Genomic DNA, 18002 nt, shown 5'->3' with positions numbered 1-18002 from the left:
TAGATATGCTAGTGTTCTCGAGACGTCAGATATCACTCCTGATATCTGCTATAACGGGTCGCTGCCTACACAGAAAAAAATATCACCAAAATATTTCCAATTAAAAAGTTAATTGAAGTTGAATATTTTTTCAATTAATAAATTAATTGATACAATTAACTTTTTAATCAAGATAGAACATAAAGTTAATTAAGTCAATGATTGAAAATTTTAAAATTTTTAATTAAAAAATTAATTGATACAATTAACTTTTTAATCAAATTCGGAAGACTAAGTCAGTTAAAAAAAGTGATGAACATTTCTTAATCCAAATAAAAACTCTAAACCAATTCAGAAAGTAATTGAAAATAGTTACCTTTTTAAATAAAAAATTTTAATTAAAATATGGTATCACAATGGACTGAATAGTCTAAGTGAGCCTGAAATTTAATCGGGCTGCCACTTTAACCTAACCTAACATATAGTGAAACATCAACATCCAATAATAATAAATTTATTTTTATTATTACACAGAAAAAAAGGTGTCTTGTTAATTTTAGGACCAGTTTAACTTCCACATAGTTCAAAAAATTTACTGTAATATAGTTCATTTTTCGTAACCACTGCGAAAATTAACTTAGCTAAAGGAAAACTTATAAAAATTCAGTAAATGTTTTTTAGTTCACTAACTACGAAATGGGACGGATTTTTCCTTAAATAAATTTCCAATACAATAGTTAATGCATCGTTGATTGTATTATAAAAAGACATAGGAAATATAAAAATCTTACTACGAAATGTGGACAATTTACTAAGAAAAATTTTTGTATGGAAAAAAATTTTTGTAGTAAAAATTAACTTAACCACAGTACCGATTCGTATGGCGGCTTCCTACAGCTTATTTCGGATTTTACTATAAGTTGGAGTATATTTCCTCACATTGAAAATTTTAGATAAAGTAGAATAAAAAGTAGTTAATTTAATCCTTGACGGGTGTATATAATTTTTTATGGATTCCTCGTAAATTTTGAATATATTTTACCTTATCCTATAGATAGAATACCAACTAATCAATAAACGTGATACTGGAAATTGAAGTGAGAAGAAATTATGAAATTATTGCATCATCTTTTTTTTTTTGTTTGTGTTTGTTATTGCGATGATGTTATGGAATGTGTGTTGTTGGTATCTTTTGTGGTGATAGTTGCTTTGTTGCAATAGCGAGATCAGAAAGGGATCATGTGTGTGTGGAGTTGTTTTTCTTTACATATGTGTCCTTTATGACTATTTGTGTCTTTGAGTTTTATTGGTGCATTCAGTTCTGTAGATGCATTTATGAAGCGCACACGTGGTGCGCTTGCGTGCGGTATTTGTGTTTATTAATAAAAACATTTTAGAAACTGATAAGTGAATGGTGTGATGTTAGAGAAAACAAAAACACTTTATATTGATAAAAAATAAATAACTCTAAAATAAATCACATATTAAGAAACTGTATATTTCTATTAATAATTTAAAATTAGTGCGGTTTTAAATTGGTTTACATAAAAATATTCATAATGAGTAGTAATAAAATGATCTATATTTACTCTACATCTGGATCACAGTACAATTTTTTGAGTCTATATTTTTATGTTATAGCGAGTCCTTAAGGTGTGTACTAAGTTCGAGTTTAGGTGCTAAAATCAGAAATAAATCAGTAAGAAAAGTATACAATTATACGCCTTCGATGCAAATTTAAATATAACTTGATGGAGAATAGCTCGAAACAAGTTTTTTATAAAGTTTATATTCTTTAAATGGATTACACGATTAAGAACAGAAAATCGTTTTTAAGCTTATGTAGAACGCTGTTTTTTAATTTAAGATGATGAATTGTTTTCAAGTTATTCCAATATATATAGCGGAAGTGCCTTAATTTTGAACATAACCGTATATCTCAAAAAGTCGAGCTCTTAAAAAAACAAGTGTAAATTTGGATTCAGCAACCTCAAATTACTAAAAATTTGATATAAATTTTAAATGAACACAAAAACGGTTCAATTTTGTTCCCATGTATTTCTAAAGAAAACTAATCATGAAAAATTGGGATTTTAGCCACTAAACTCGAACTTAATATCCACCATAAATACTAAATGCTATATTGACAAGTGGAAATTATATCTAATTTTATAATATTTTTATTTCATTTATATTCTGAGAAGGATTTCAAAAATGTCCCATTTGTGCATGGATATGATTCCACTAATGTAGTAATTGGATGATTTTTTTCAATGTGGTATGTTTTTCGTCCATTTGTAATAAAGCCAAAATTTCTATTTATTAAAAATAATTTTCATTTGCAGGATGACAGCAAATCTAATGGTATTTTTTGGAATCTTCTTACTGTTTAATGCTAACTAAGCTGATATCCCAATTGGCTCTAAGAAAATTCTCTTGTAAGTTAAAGATCAAAATACCATAGAATTTGATAATATTTTTATATTTCATATACCTTTTTAACTTCAGAGGCTTATGACGCAAATCCACACAACAAAAACTAGCGAAATCGGTGAAATTGGACAAAAATGAAATGAAAATAGCAACTTATGGCATATATCTTTCATATGGATAGAAAATGGAAATTGATATTAATTAGTTTCATTCTACTAACATAGAATATTACTCTTTTGAAGAAGCAATTACTAACTATCGAAAAGTAACAACATACAGCATACAAATAAAAACATTTCTTTTATTGTATATCATAAGCCATAGTTTTATGTAATATAATAATAATTTTTTGAAATAAAATACTGGTAGTTATGAAAAATTGTCTTATATTGTACGAAAAATTTCTTAGTTGTATACAGGCTTGTTGTACCTTTAATTCCTCAATTTATTTACTTCTTTGAAAATTATACTGATAAATAGTTTATTTGAAACCAATTTCTAAATATAGGATTCCCAAAAACGTGTTCATTTTTCCGGATAGCAGGAATATTTTGAATGAGTGTAAGTACATTCTTCCCTCAGCGTAGTAAGAATGAACTAAAATACGATGCAATACATAAACTTATTTATAAGAAAATCATGAACTTATCTAGATGAAAAAAATCTTTGGCGCCAAATCATGGTCATTCTTACTATGGGTTAGTTCATTTTTCGTAAACAATAGTAAACTTTTTTTTCGGTGTATAACACACCTTTCCAGTAAATCACGAGCACATATTTCTTAATTTTTATTTTTAGAATTCTATTACCAATAAGAATAAAAATTCTGATGACATCATTGGACGTACTTTTTCAAAGATGATTCGTGAGATAATATCCATCTTATCTTTGCGCAAAATGCAATGGCTTGACTTGCATGATATGTGATTTCAAGCAGTTGGCGAGGAGAGCTTGTCTATACAGACAAGCTTGCACCAATTAACTCATTGGTAGACACCATTGAAGCATTATTCGTGAGATACCGACCGAAATGTTGGAAAGAGTATGCCAAAATTGAACTAAGCCGATGGAACATTTGAGGTGAAGTCACGGTAAATATTCTTCAAAAATTAAATTAAATCTTTATTTGAATCGATAATACGGTCAGTGTATTATCGGTTCAAATAAAGATTTCATAAATTTTTCTAAATGTTATATTAGTTAGTCTATACAAGCTACGCATTTGACGGCAGTGCAGCTAGTTTAACCATAGACCAATTAAATATAAGACATCTCAAGTGAATTCACAGCGCTGTAGTTTGTCTGCACACCGAATAGGGCTCTTTTTGGTCTGCAATTGAGTGATTTTTTAATTTGGCTTTATTTTTGTTTTCTTTCCTTTGTTCTCTTGCCGAAAGACCAAATATTGTAAAAGCTTATAAAATCCTATCCATCCACACCTTTTTGTAATGCAAATTGACTGAGTTGTACGGTAATTCTCGTTTTTCAAAAAGAAATTGAGTCACTTGACTGCACAATTGAGTGGAATGACTGCGCTCTGCAAATAAACAAAACCAAGGTGAATTATCAAGGTAACATATGTCTCTATTTTAATTGGTCTATGGTTTAACTGCCTGTTCATGAAACCCAAAATCGTCCCCAGACGAATCGTTCGTCTAGAATGAAACTACAATAACTTTAGATATATTTGCTAAAAAAGCTCAAATTTTGCCATGAACTCATTCTATATGATTTACTATCGAATACCGAAAATTGCGATTCTACAGACTATACTTTTCGAGATATCAACGTGTGATTCTTGACGTTTCGTTCGCCTCGAGGCGAACGGAAATTCCACGAATAGGCAGTAAATCAGTTTGTGTGCGCCCAATAATCTGGTCTATAAATAGAACTGCTAGCCCGCATGCGTTGGAATGTGCTTTTGCTTACCAGAAACTCTATGCTCCGCGGTTCGATTTTCAGTCTGGATAAACGGAAAAAATTTGTACATTTATAAAATTTAATATTTGCGTCTAGATTTATGTTTTAGAGAAAAAAGTGTTTAAAACTAAATATATTAGGAGGAAAGAAAATTAAAAATAATGTGGTTTTTAGTAAATCTTTATTAAATTGTTTTCACATCCTGTAAAACAGTCAACGTTTAACCCACAAAGTTTATACTTATGGTTGTGTGTCTGAAATATCGTTTGGAAGAAAGAATAATTTGATTGCGTTATGTGCCACACATTTTTAATTGATTTTCGTTGATTTTTTTTTAAATTTTCCTATAAAAAGTTGCTTTGAATTTGTTCCACTTTGTGTCAGAAAATTTTTGTCTGCATACTCAATTTTTCCAGACCATTCATTTCAAAAATGCATACCACCCTATTATGTATTAGGACAGCCTACCCCATTATTTGATTGTGTCAAATTAATATGTAATCGCCACAAATACACAATTCGATTTCATTGATTTCTAATGTCAACCCAACACCCTTATCACGAAGCTTCATTGCGTAGACTCTCACATTTCTTAGATGGTGACTCATACGCTTGTTGTTGTTGGTGTTGTTTGTGTGTTGGTTGAAACTATTTATCACCGAGACAGTCACATGCCATTGGTATTGTTGTTGTTAGTGTTCGAGTGTCATAGTAAAGAATGACCTCTTTGTTCGACTCTTTTCGATTTTTTTTAGGCACTCGTTTTGTTTGTGGTTCAGAGTTTGTGTTATTGTGAAGAGTAAGAGATTTGTTTATATCATTGTTTGTTTTTTTTTTTCACGGGTAATCAGTAACCAGTTTATGGCGATCGTATAGAAAACTAAAATTAAGCATTGGGCGAACAAGAGCTGCGGTGTCCGAGTGGTTAAGGAGATGGACTTGAAATCCATTGGGTTCTACCCGCACAGGTTCGAATCCTGTCCGCAGCGGATTTTTTTTCCAAAAATAATATTGGTTCTTTTGGTTGAAAATAAATGAAATAGATAGTGTCAGATTAATTAGTCAAATGTAACTTTAACCTTTGCCAAATGTTCGTTCGTTACAAACATCCCAGCAACAACAACGTCGCTGAAAAAGTAGTGAAATTCTTGTTTGGATCCGAAAGTAGTATAAAATTGGCGCAGGAGAGATGAATTTAACATGGGCTTGTCATATTTCGATGTGTTAACTTATTATACCACCATTCTGTAGCGGTGGAAATACCTTGCGATTTTTTTTATACCCTCCACCATAGGATGGGGGGTATGTTAACTTTGTCATTCCGTTTGTAACACATCGAAATATTGCTCTAAGACCCCATAAAGTATATATATTCTGGGTCGTGGTGAAATTCTGAATCGATCTGAGCATGTCTGTCCGTCCGTCCGTCTGTTGAAATCACGCTTTTACGTATAGCCCCCATATAAACGGACCCCCAAATTTGGTTTGCGAGGCCTCTAAGAGAAGCAAATTTCATCCGATCCGGCTGAAATTTGGTACATGGTGTTAGTATATGGTCTCTAACTACCATGCAAAAATTGGTCCACATCGGTCCATAATTATATATAGCCCCCATATGAACCGATCCCCCGATTTGACTTGCGAGGCCTCTAAGAGAAGCAAATTTCATCCGATCCGGCTGAAATTTGGTACATGGTGTTAGTATATGGTTTCTAACAACCATGCAAAAATTGGTCCACATCGGTCCATAATTATATATAGCCCCCATATAAACCGATCCCCCGATTTGGCTTGCGAGGTCTCTAAGAGAAGCAAATTTCATCCGATCCGGCTGAAATTTGGTACATGGTGTTAGTATATGGTTTCTAACAACCATGCAAAAATTGGTCCACATCGGTCCATAATTATATATAGGCCCCATATAAACCGATCCCCCGATTTGGCTTGCGAGGTCTCTAAGAGAAGCAAATTTCATCCGATCCAGCTGAAATTTGGTACATGGTGTTAGTATATGGTTTCTAACAACCATGCAAAAATTGGTCCACATCGGTCCATAATTATATATAGCCCCCATATAAACCGATCCCCCGATTTGGCTTGCGAGGCCTCTAAGAGAAGCAAATTTCATCCGATCCGGCTGAAATTTGGTACATGTTGTTAGTAAATGGTCTCTAACAACCATGCACAAATTGGTCCACATCGGTTCATAATTATATATAGCCCCCATATAAACCGATCCCCCGATTTGGCTTGCGAGGCCTCTAAGAGAATCAAATTTCATCTGATCCAGCTGAAATTTGGTACATGGCGTTAGTATATGGTCTCTAACAACCATGCAAAAATTGGTCCACATCGGTCCATAATTATATATAGCCCCCATATAAACCGATCACCAGATTTGACCAGCGGAGCCTCTTGGAAGACCAAAATTCATCTGATTCAGTTGAAATTTGGTACGTGGTGTTAATATATGGCCTCAAACTCCCATGCAAAAATTGGTCGAAATCGGTCCATAATTATATATAGGCCCCATATAAACCGATCCCCAGATTTGACCTCCAGAGCCTCTTGGAAGATCAAAATTCTTCCCATTCGGTTGAAATTTCGTACGTGATGTTAGTATATGGTATCCAACAACCATGCAGGAATTGCTTCCTATCAGCCCATAATTATATATAGCTCCCATATAAACCGATCCCCAGATTTGACCTCCGATGCCTTTTGGAGAAGCAAAATGCATCCGATCTGTTTGAAATTTGGTACGTGGTGATCGTATATGATATTTAACAACAATTGCAAAAGTGGTCCATATCAGTCTATAATCATATATAGCCCCATATAAACCGATCCCGAGATTTGGTTTTGGAGCCTATTGGAGGAGCAAATTTCATCCGAGTGAGTTTAAATTTGGTACATTGTGCTAGTATATGGCCATTAACAACTAGAGGTGTGCACGTGACACGAAATTGTCGTGAACCACGAAAATTTTCGTGATTCGTGCGTGAATCGTGAGTCACGTGAGCGTGAGTCCTACTAAAAAATATCGTGCGTGAGTATGATTTTTCAGTCGTGAGTGTGCGTGAGCGTGAGTAAACTATTACTCACGTGCACACCTCTATTAACAACTATGCCTAACTAGGTCCATATCGGTATATAGTTATATATATCCCTCAGATAAATCGATTTCCAATCACACAAAAATTGGTCCATATCAAATTCATAATTGTATATAGCCCCCATATAAGTGACCCCCATATTTCAATTCTGGCTCTCTACGTACCGTGCAAAAAGTCCATATCGATTCGTAATTATTTGTAGACTTAACTATACATAACTTTTTTGTCTAATATATACCACGTATGGACTAACTCACAATTTAGAAAACGATGTTAAGAAGTTTTAAGATACAACAAACCAAGTATTTCGATTGTGTATGACAGTCTTTCGTAGAAGTTTCTACGCAATCCATGGTGTACCCTCCCTTCGGCCTGGCCGAACTTACAGCCGTATATACTTGTTTTTTTTTTGTTTATCAAATTGAGAATAATTTCGATATTAAACTGATAATTTTGTCTAAATTAAAGAAATTTTTGAAATGTTTACTATTGATTTATGAAATTATTAATTCATAATTTTTGAACCACAAGGTTTGAACAATACCGAGAACAAATTTTAGAAAAAAACTATGTCCATGCTCGCTCATGACATTTCCTTTATCTCTCATCAAAGATCAGACCACCCAATATTAGTGAATTTGCAACATTCCCATGGGCTAAATGCTATCGGAATATCAACAATTATAACATGATCGTAATCAGTGAAGTCACAAGAAAAATAAGAAGAAGACGAAGTACAACAAATAGTTATGTTTAATCTTAAAATCAATAGAATCGGCTGTTAAATAAAGAATTGATCAAAAGAATAAATCGAAAATTGCGGCCGACAGAGATACAATTAATTGAACACCGATACAAATTAATTGCGCGTAGAAGCATGGGATATGGATAGGAAGGAGTAGCATCAGTAACCTAACCAAGAGGAATATTACAACACCCCTCGCCACCATTATACAAAATGACTATCGAACATCGAAGCGAATAAAGACCACAACTCTAAAAAATACACACAAAAAAATAATTCTTTTCTATCGAAACGAAATTTTAAATCAATTAAGTTCTCTTTTATGGATGAAATTGCCACTTAAAAAGAAAATAAACGTTAATCGTTGCCACGTTTGTCCCCAACGATGTTTGTTTAGCCCGAAGAACAACAATAAAAATCCTCATTCCCCACAAAGGAAATTCATTTTTTGCGTGTAATTTAACTAAACCACCTTCACTAACTATTCCTTCTAGGAGGGTTAACATTTCGAGGCGGCTCAAATCAAAGGACGTTGTTAAAGTCATTTTAAACAGCCACTAAAACAGTGGCCAAACCAGACGCCATGACATATTGTTCACATGCCATTTCTTCAGTTATTCTCCATGGCCTAGAGATTCTATATGCTTGGTGTAGTGGAGGATCTTGTTAGCTGGCTGGCGACCGATTCCACTAGGTTGGACCACTCATGTGAATTGATTGGGTGGCTGCGGGAGCAGTGGTGATCTTTAGTAGAGGTGGTCTTCTGGTCCATTGAAGTCAATACTTCATTGGGGTATTTTGCGTTTTATTTCAATTTACTAATTAACGTCAGCCTGTGTTTTGTATAGCTTACAATTGGCCACATGTTGCATGCAACATCACAAAATAGTTGCATCGGCAACTTTAACATCAACATCTGTAATTGTTTTCCATTCTAGGTGAGACAGTGGTTTGGGTGACAAATGGACCTTAATTTTACTGATCATAGAATTTGACCTGTAGGCAGAAAAAAAAAAAACGATTCTGAACTAATTATTGCATCGTTATGGAAGGCTATAGCGTAATTGCTAACGAAAGACTTGAACTTCCTAGCAAAAAAAGCGTCGCCAAAATGTAATGATCCAAAAAGAATTTTGGATCCGGAAGTGGGGCAAAATTGACGCAGAAGCGATGAATTTAACATGGGCTTGTCACAGGACGGAAGTCCTCCCTTTCAACAGTCGTTCCACTGATTTTGCATCACTTCTTTAGGTGTGATCCGAATTCAATGTTTTGGATGTAAATAAAAAAATTCTGTGATATTTTGTCAAATAAATAATTTTTATAATGTTTTATAATTTTTAATGGATTCTAACGCTTGTCGGAAACGTTTGACCTCAAATATTTTCAAAAATGCACAATTTTCTCAGATTGGATTCAGCATTTTTTTTCGACAAAATTTAAATGATTTGTACCATTTTATGAATTCTTACTCTGTTTTTTATTTGAAACAAAACAAGTATGTACGGCCATAAGTTCGGCCAGGCCGAAGCTTATGTACCCTCCACCATGGATTGCGTAGAAACTTCTACTGAAGACTGTCATCCACAATCGAATTACTTGGGTTGCGGTAACACTTGCCGATGGCAAGGTATCTTAAAACTTCCTAACACTGTAATATACCACATATTCCATACGTGGACTATGTGGTATATATTAAATACGTATATAATTAAGTTTAAAGTTTCTATAGAAATAAAATTTTGACAACATTTTCTATAGAAGTAAAATTTGGAAAAAAATTAATATAGACATAAAATTTTGACAAAATTTTCTATAGAAATAAAATTTTTACAAAATTTTCTATAGAAATAAAATTTTGACAAAATTTTCTATAGAAATAAAATTTTTACAAAATTTTTTATAGAAATAAAATTTTGACAAAATTTTTTATAAAGGGTGATTCTTTTGAGGATAGGATTTTCATGCATTAGTATTTGACAGATCACGTGGGATTTCAGACATGGTGTCAAAGAGAAAGATGCTCAGTATGCTTTGACATTTCATCATGAATAGACTTACTAACGAGCAACGCTTGCAAATCATTGAATTTTATTACCAAAATCAGTGGCAGAAAATCCGCTTTTTTATCGACAAATTTTGTTCAGCGATGAGGCTCATTTCTGGTTGAATGGCTACGTAAATAAGCAAAATTGCCGCATTTGGAGTGAAGAGCAACCAGAAGCCGTTCAAGAACTGCCCATGCATCCCGAAAAATGCACTGTTTGGTGTGGTTTGTACGCTGGTGGAATCATTGGACCGTATTTTTTCAAAGATGCTGTTGGACGCAACGTTACGGTGAATGGCGATCGCTATCGTTCGATGCTAACAAACTTTTTGTTGCCAAAAATGGAAGAACTGAACTTGGTTGACATGTGGTTTCAACAAGATGGCGCTACATGCCACACAGCTCGCGATTCTATGGCCATTTTGAGGGAAAACTTCGGAGAACAATTCATCTCAAGAAATGGACCGGTAAGTTGGCCACCAAGATCATGCGATTTGACGCCTTTAGACTATTTTTTGTGGGGCTACGTCAAGTCTAAAGTCTACAGAAATAAGCCAGCAACTATTCCAGCTTTGGAAGACAACATTTCCGAAGAAATTCGGGCTATTCCGGCCGAAATGCTCGAAAAAGTTGCCCAAAATTGGACTTTCCGAATGGACCACCTAAGACGCAGCCGCGGTCAACATTTAAATGAAATTATCTTCAAAAAGTAAATGTCATGGACCAATCTAACGTTTCAAATAAAGAACCGATGAGATTTTGCAAATTTTATGCGTTTTTTTTTTTTTAAAAGTTATCAAGCTCTTAACAAATCACCCTTTAGAAATAACATTTTGACAATGTTTCCTATAAAAATAAAATTTTGGTAGATTATTTTTGGCTCGAGTGGCAACCATGATTATGAACCGATATGGACCAATTTTGTGTGATTGGGGATCGGCTATATAACTATAGACCGATATGGACCAATTTTGGCATGGTTATTAGTGGCCTTATACTAACAATACGTTGCAAATTTCAACCGGAACGGATGAATATTGCTCCTCCATGAGGCTCCGGAGATCAAATCTGGGGATCGATTTATATGGGGGCTATATATAATTATGGACCGATATGGACCAATTCGTGCATGGTTGTTAGAGACCATATAGTAACACCACGTACCAAATTTCAACCGGATCGGATAAATTTTGCTCCTCCAAGAGGCTGCGGAGCTCATATCTGGGGATCGGCTTATATGGGGGCTATATATAATTATGGACCGATATGGACCAATTTTGGCATGTTTGTTAGAGACAATATACTAACACCACGTACCAAATTTCAATTGGATCGGATGACTTTTGCTCCTCTAAGAGGCTCCGGAGGTCAAATCTGGGGATCGGTTTATATGGGGGCTATATATAATTATGGGCCGATGTGGACCAATTTTTGCATGGTCATTAGAGAACATATACCAACACCATGTACCAAATTTCAGCCGGATCGGATGAAATTTGGTTCTATTAGAGGCTCCGCAAGCCAAATCGGGGGATCGGTTTATATGGGTGCTATATGTAATTATGGACCGATATGGGCCAATTTCTGCATGGTTGTTAGAGACCATATACTTACACCATGTACCAAATTTCAGCCGGATCGGATAAAATTTGCTTCTCTTAGAGCAATCGCATGCCAAATTTGGGGTCCGTTTATATGGGGGCTATACGTAAAAGTGTACCGATATGGACCAATTTTTGCACGGTTGTTAGAGACCATATACTTACACCATGTACCAAATTTCAGCCGGTTCGGATGAAATTTGCTTCTCTTAGAGCAATCGCAAGCCAAATTTGGGGGTCCGTTTATATGGGGGCTATACGTAAAAGTGGACCGATATGGCCCATTTGCAATACCATCCGACCTACATCAATAACAACTACTTGTGCAAAGTTTCAGGTCGATAGTTTGTTTCGTTCGGAAGTTAGCGTGATTTCTACAGACGGACGAACGGACATGCTCAGATCGACTCAGAATTTCACCACGACCCAGAATATGTATACTTTATGGGGTCTTAGAGCAATATTTCGATGTGTTACAAACGGAATGACAAAGTTAATATACCCCCATCCTATGTTGGAGGGTATAAAAATACGAAAAAAATGAAGACGCCTAAATTGGATGGAGATGACATTTTGAGTCATATCGGTCCACTTTTAAGTATAGCCCCCATATAAACGGACCCCCAAATTTGGCTTGCGATTGCTCTAAGAGAAGCAAATTTCATCCGATACGGCTGAAATATGGTACATGGTGTTAGTATATTGTCTCTAACAACCATGCAAAAATTCGTCCACATCGGTCCATAATATAGCCCCCATATAAACCGATCCCCCGATTTGGCTTGCGGAGCCTCTAAGAGAAGCAAATTTCATCTGATCCGGCTAAAATTTGGTACATGATGTTGGTATATGGTCTTTAACAACCATAAAAATTGGTCCACATCGGTCAATAATTATATATAGCCCCCATATAAACCGATCCCCCGATTTGGGTTGTGGAGCCTCTAACAGAAGCATATTTCATCCGATCTGGCTGAAATTTTGTACATGGTGTTGGTATATGGTCTCTAATAACCATGCAAAAATTGGTCCACATCGGTCCATAATTATATATAGCCCCCATATAAACCGATACCCAGATTTGGGTTGCGGAGCCTCAAAGAGAAGCAAATTTCATCCGATCCGCCTGAAATTTGGTACATGATGTTGGTATATGGTCTCTAACAACCATGCAAAAATTGGTCCACATCGGTCCATAATTATATAAAGCCCCCATATAAACTGATCCCCAGATTTGGCTTGCGAAGTCTCCAAGAGAAGCAAATTGCATCCAATCCGGTTGTAATTTGGAACATGGTGTTAGTATATGATCTTTAACAACCGTGCCAGAATTGGTCCATATAGGTCCATAATTATATATAGCCCCCATATAAAACGTTCTCAAGATTTGACCTCCGGAGCCTCTTGGAGGAGCAACATTCATCCGATCCGGTTCAAATTTGGAACGTGGTGTTAGTATATGGCCGCTAACAACCATACCAAAATTGGTCCATATCGGTCTATAGTTATATATAGGTTATATATAGCCGATCTCCAATTACACCAAAATTGGTCCATATCGGTTCATAGTCATGGTTGCCACTCGAGCCAAAAATAATCTACCAAAATTTTATTTCTATAGAAAATTTTGTCAAAATTTTATTTCTATAAAAGATTTTGTCAAAATTTTATTTCTATAGAAAATTTTGTTAAAATTTTATTCGGCTCATAATCAAATTTTCATCATTGTCAAAATTTTATTTCTATAGACAATTTTATCAAAATTTTTTTTCTATATTTCTATAGAAAATGTTGTTAAAATTTTATTTCTGTAGAAAATTTTGTGAAAATTTTATTTCTATTTTGTCAAACTGAATTACATACGTATTTGATCGATCTTTTTATATCCTCCACCATAGGATGGGGTTATATTAACTTTGTCATTCCGTTTGTAACACATCGAAATATTGCTCTAAGTCCCCATAAAGTATATATATTCTGGGTCGTGGTGATTCTGAGTCGATCTAAGCATGCCGTTCGTCCGTCTGTTGAAATCACGCTAACTTCCGAACGAAACAAGCTATCGACTTGAAATTTGGCACAAGTAGTTGTTATCGATGTAGGTCGGATGGTATTGAAAATGGGCCATATCGGTCCACTTTTACGTATATCCCCCATATAAACGGACCCTCACATTTGGTTTGAGGAGCCTCTAACAGAAGCATATTTCATCCGATCCGGCTGAAATTTTGTACATGGTGTTAGTATATGGTCTCTAACAACCATGCAGAAATTGGTCCACATCGATCCATAATTATATATAGCCCCCATATAAACCGATACCTCGATTTAGCTTGCGAGGCCCCTAAGAGAAGCAAATTTCATCCGATCCGGCTGAAATTTGGTACATGGTGTCAGTATATGGTCTCTAACAACCATGCAAAAATTGGTCCACATCGGTGCATAATTATATATAGCCCCCATATAAACCGATCCCCCGATTTGGCTTGCGAGGCCTCTAAGAGAAGCAAATTTCATCCGATCCGGCTGAAATTTGGTATATGGTGTTAGTATATGGTCTCTAACAACCATGCAAAAATTGGTCGACATCAGTCCATAATTATATATAGCCCCTATATAAACCGATCCCCCGATTTGGCTTGCGAGGCCTCTAAGAGAAGCAAATTTCATCCGATCCGGCTGAAATTTGATACATGGTGTTAGTATATGGTCTCTAACAGCCATGAAAAAATTGGTCCACATCGGTCCATAATTATATATAGCCCCCATATAAACCGATCCCCCGATTTGGTTTGCGAGGCCTCTAAGAGAACCAAATTTCTTCCGATCCGGCTGAAATTTGGTACGTGATGTTAGTATATGGTCTTTAACAACCATGCAAAAATTGGTCCACATCGGTTCATAATTATATATAGCCCCCATATAAACCGATCACCAGATTTGACCTCCGGAACCTCTTGGAAGACCAAAATTCATCTGATTCAGTTGAAATTTGGTACGTGGTGTTAATATATGGCCTCAAACTCCCATGCAAAAATTGGTCGATATCGGTCCATAATTATATATAGGCCCCATATAAACCGATCCCCAGATTTGACCTCCGGTGCCTTTTGGAGAAGCAAAATTCATCCGATCTGCTTGAAATTTGGTACGTGGTGGTGGTATATGATATTTAACAACCATGCCAGAACTGGTCCATATCAGTCCATGATCGTACATAGCCCCATATAAACCGATCCCGAGATTTGGTTTTGGAACCTCTTGGAGGAGCAAATTGCATCCGAGTGAGTTGAAATTTGGTACATTGAGTTTTTCTTTTATAACTTCGTTTATTTTATTTCTTTCTATATCTTTGTTTCCATTCATTTCCTGTTTCTGTTTCATTCATTGTTTTCTGAGGTCAGTATTTAGGGTTATTGCTACCTAATTTTGTTTCAGGTAATGCGCCCTAATCCATCTCTCGGAATCACGGACACCACCCTTTCACCCTGAGCACGGTCGGTATTAAAGGTAGCAAATAGGTTTCGAGAGTTGGAACGCCAGTCGGGTGGTTACAAGTTTTAAGATACCTTGCCATCGGCAACCCAAGTAATTCGATTGTGGATGACAGTCTTCAGTAGAAGTTTCTACACAATCCATGGTGGAGGGTACATAAGCTTCGGCCTGGCCGATCTTACGGCCGTATATACTTGTTTAATACTGTTTCATCCTGGTCAGTACCGTAGTAACCCCGCGAATGATTTAGTACCTTTTCTGAAAACCGATCTGGGCCGATATCAGATTTATGGAACAATAGTTTTGACAAAATATTTTAATATTAGAATGTCTTTAACAAGCATATTTGATAACGGTCTTTTAAAAGGTCTTGTTATTATTGCATTTGTATTTATGCAAAAGATCACATGGTAATTAATGTCTTATGCGCTTTACAGACTATCAGTTATTCCGGACGGAATGTCGGTGTTTGTAAAGAATCTTACAGTGTGTCGGATCGATACGACTTGTCGGCGATGACTAAATAATCGGTAAATGTGTTATGGATCCCATAAACATGCAGCAGTATCGATTATGCCTTCGGACTTAACTTATAATGTGCACAATATATGGGATATGTTCGACACGAGCACTGTAACTGATAGTCTGTAAAGCGCATTACCCACTGCCATCGACATTTTGTGAATAAGATTGCAATATGAAAAAAATCACCGGTTGCAGTTCTCTGGTATATCGGATTTAGTTTTTATCGGTCCATTTGGTAAGGCCTCCACATAGACCGATTTCACTTCTTGAGAGTACAGAAGATGCACTGATCATGAAAATTGCTTGAAACTGAATGTAAAATTTCCAAATTTTACTTCTCGTAATCATTTAAATAATGGAGGTAAAAATCTAACGATATTAGATTTCAAATCGAAGCGTTATTTCATCATTTTCGTGCTCAGTTACAAGAGATGTTTATGATTCCTCTAAAACTCAAATATGGTTCTTATAAATCCAGAGTCTGATCTAGTCTTCATAGGTAAAATCTTTAAATTTATCTTCGGGAAGCGTACTGGTTGAACTGATCTGCTTGGGAGAATATATGTTATCAAACCCCCAGAAAAATTCATAGGAAACTACTATATTTCATTAATGTTGGTGGGTATTTAAGATTCGATCCGGCCGAGTTTACTGATGTATATACTTGTTATTTAGTTAAATGCAATAAAGAATAGAATTTTTTTTAAGAAACTCTCTTCGCCAGTCAAAGTCAAAAAGATTTCCATTGAGTGGGAGTCCCAGAGCTTTACCATCTACCTGAATTTTACACAAATACCACTGTGCCTACTCTGGCATGGAGGTTTTTGTGGTTAAAAACTTCATATGTAAATTTCTTCCACAAGACCCCCTTGCATGTACTTTTCGAGATGAAACTAGCGGTTACAAAATACCACCAAAAAGATATCAGACATGAGGAAAATTATTGGAGCATGGCATCGGTTTTGGCTATCGATCTTTGGTTAATGCCAACATTTTGGTGTCTTGGACATGATTGTTTGTTCATGTTAACCGATGGCCAAGAAAAGCCATTGATCATTTTCCACTACGTTTTTTATTGTGTGCGTTTGTCCGTGTGTGTGTGTGCTCCATAGAGTACACAAGACATGACAGTTGTAACAAGTGAAATTGCTCTAAACCAAATGAAGAATGACTTTAGATTTAAGGCGAGCGCCACAATTGACTGTGTTGACCAAAAAGAGAACAGAAACGACAAACATTTCGACTGTGTTTGGTGGCAGGCGTTTTTGGTGTTATTGACATTGTCATGTGCGTGTGTTGCAACTAACTGGTGAGCAATTTAAAAGTAGATTTGATTCGATGTCGAAATCTACAGTTAGAAGGGTGATACAGATGTATGGGATTTTCATTTGTTAATTGTTTTGGAATTATTTATACATAGTTTATCGGTGAATTCGGATTCGACTTTAATTTGATTTAGTTGGGTTAGGTTAGGTTAAAGTGGCAGCCCGATTAAGATTCAGGCTCACTTAGACTATTCAGTCCATTGTGATACCACATTAACTAAAAGTACCTATTACATATGGGCACTTCTAGTTTTAACCGCTGAACCTACTTGATTATTTTTCTTTGTTGAACCAACCAGATTGTTCCAAAAACATTAGCAGACTGCTTAAGTTAACGTTTTCCAGATCCGCCAGTAATCTGAAGCTATATGCTCCTAAAAGTTGCTTGCGCTTTACACAAAATACAGGACACTCAATTAATTAATTGATTCCTTTTCCTCCGCATCATGACAGCTCATACAATAGTCATTATACTTCGCGCCAACAGTTTTTGCAAAATCGCCTATCAGGCAGCGACCCGTTATAGCAGATATCAGGAGTGATATCTGACGTCTCGAGAACACTAGCATAGCTAGTGTGCGGTTTAAGTTGAATTAGGGCCATATTTGTTTGGTGTCGTTACAACCCTTGCAATTCTCCCATTGAACATTTGCCATCATAACAGCCTTCTCACGCAGCATGAGCTTGCAGGTAGCCAGGGACATACCAACAGATTCTAGTTCCCCTGGAATATGTAAGGTAGTCCCTAGCCTTGCCAACTCATCCGCTTCGCAGTTCCCCGGTATGTTCCTATGTCCAGGCACCCATATTAGGTGA

General features: G+C 35.8%; 1 long non-coding RNA gene and 1 other non-coding gene across 2 annotated transcripts; both read left to right on the top strand.

Annotated features, from left to right (window-relative positions):
• The first annotated feature begins 2181 nt into the window (after window positions 1-2181).
• On the top strand, window positions 2182-2772 carry LOC142230311 (uncharacterized). The gene is made up of 3 exons (XR_012720644.1): window positions 2182-2257; window positions 2325-2417; window positions 2488-2772. It is a non-coding gene; the product is annotated as an uncharacterized LOC142230311 (long non-coding RNA).
• Window positions 2773-5239: 2467 nt separating this feature from the next.
• On the top strand, window positions 5240-5321 carry TRNAS-UGA (transfer RNA serine (anticodon UGA)). The gene has a single exon. It is a non-coding gene; the product is annotated as a tRNA-Ser (tRNA).
• Window positions 5322-18002: the final 12681 nt, after the last annotated feature.

This window comes from Haematobia irritans, chromosome 3 (genome assembly GCF_050003625.1).
Source record: "Haematobia irritans isolate KBUSLIRL chromosome 3, ASM5000362v1, whole genome shotgun sequence".
Lineage (NCBI taxonomy): Eukaryota > Metazoa > Arthropoda > Insecta > Diptera > Muscidae > Haematobia > Haematobia irritans.
This window is presented reverse-complemented; position numbering and strand designations above follow the sequence as displayed.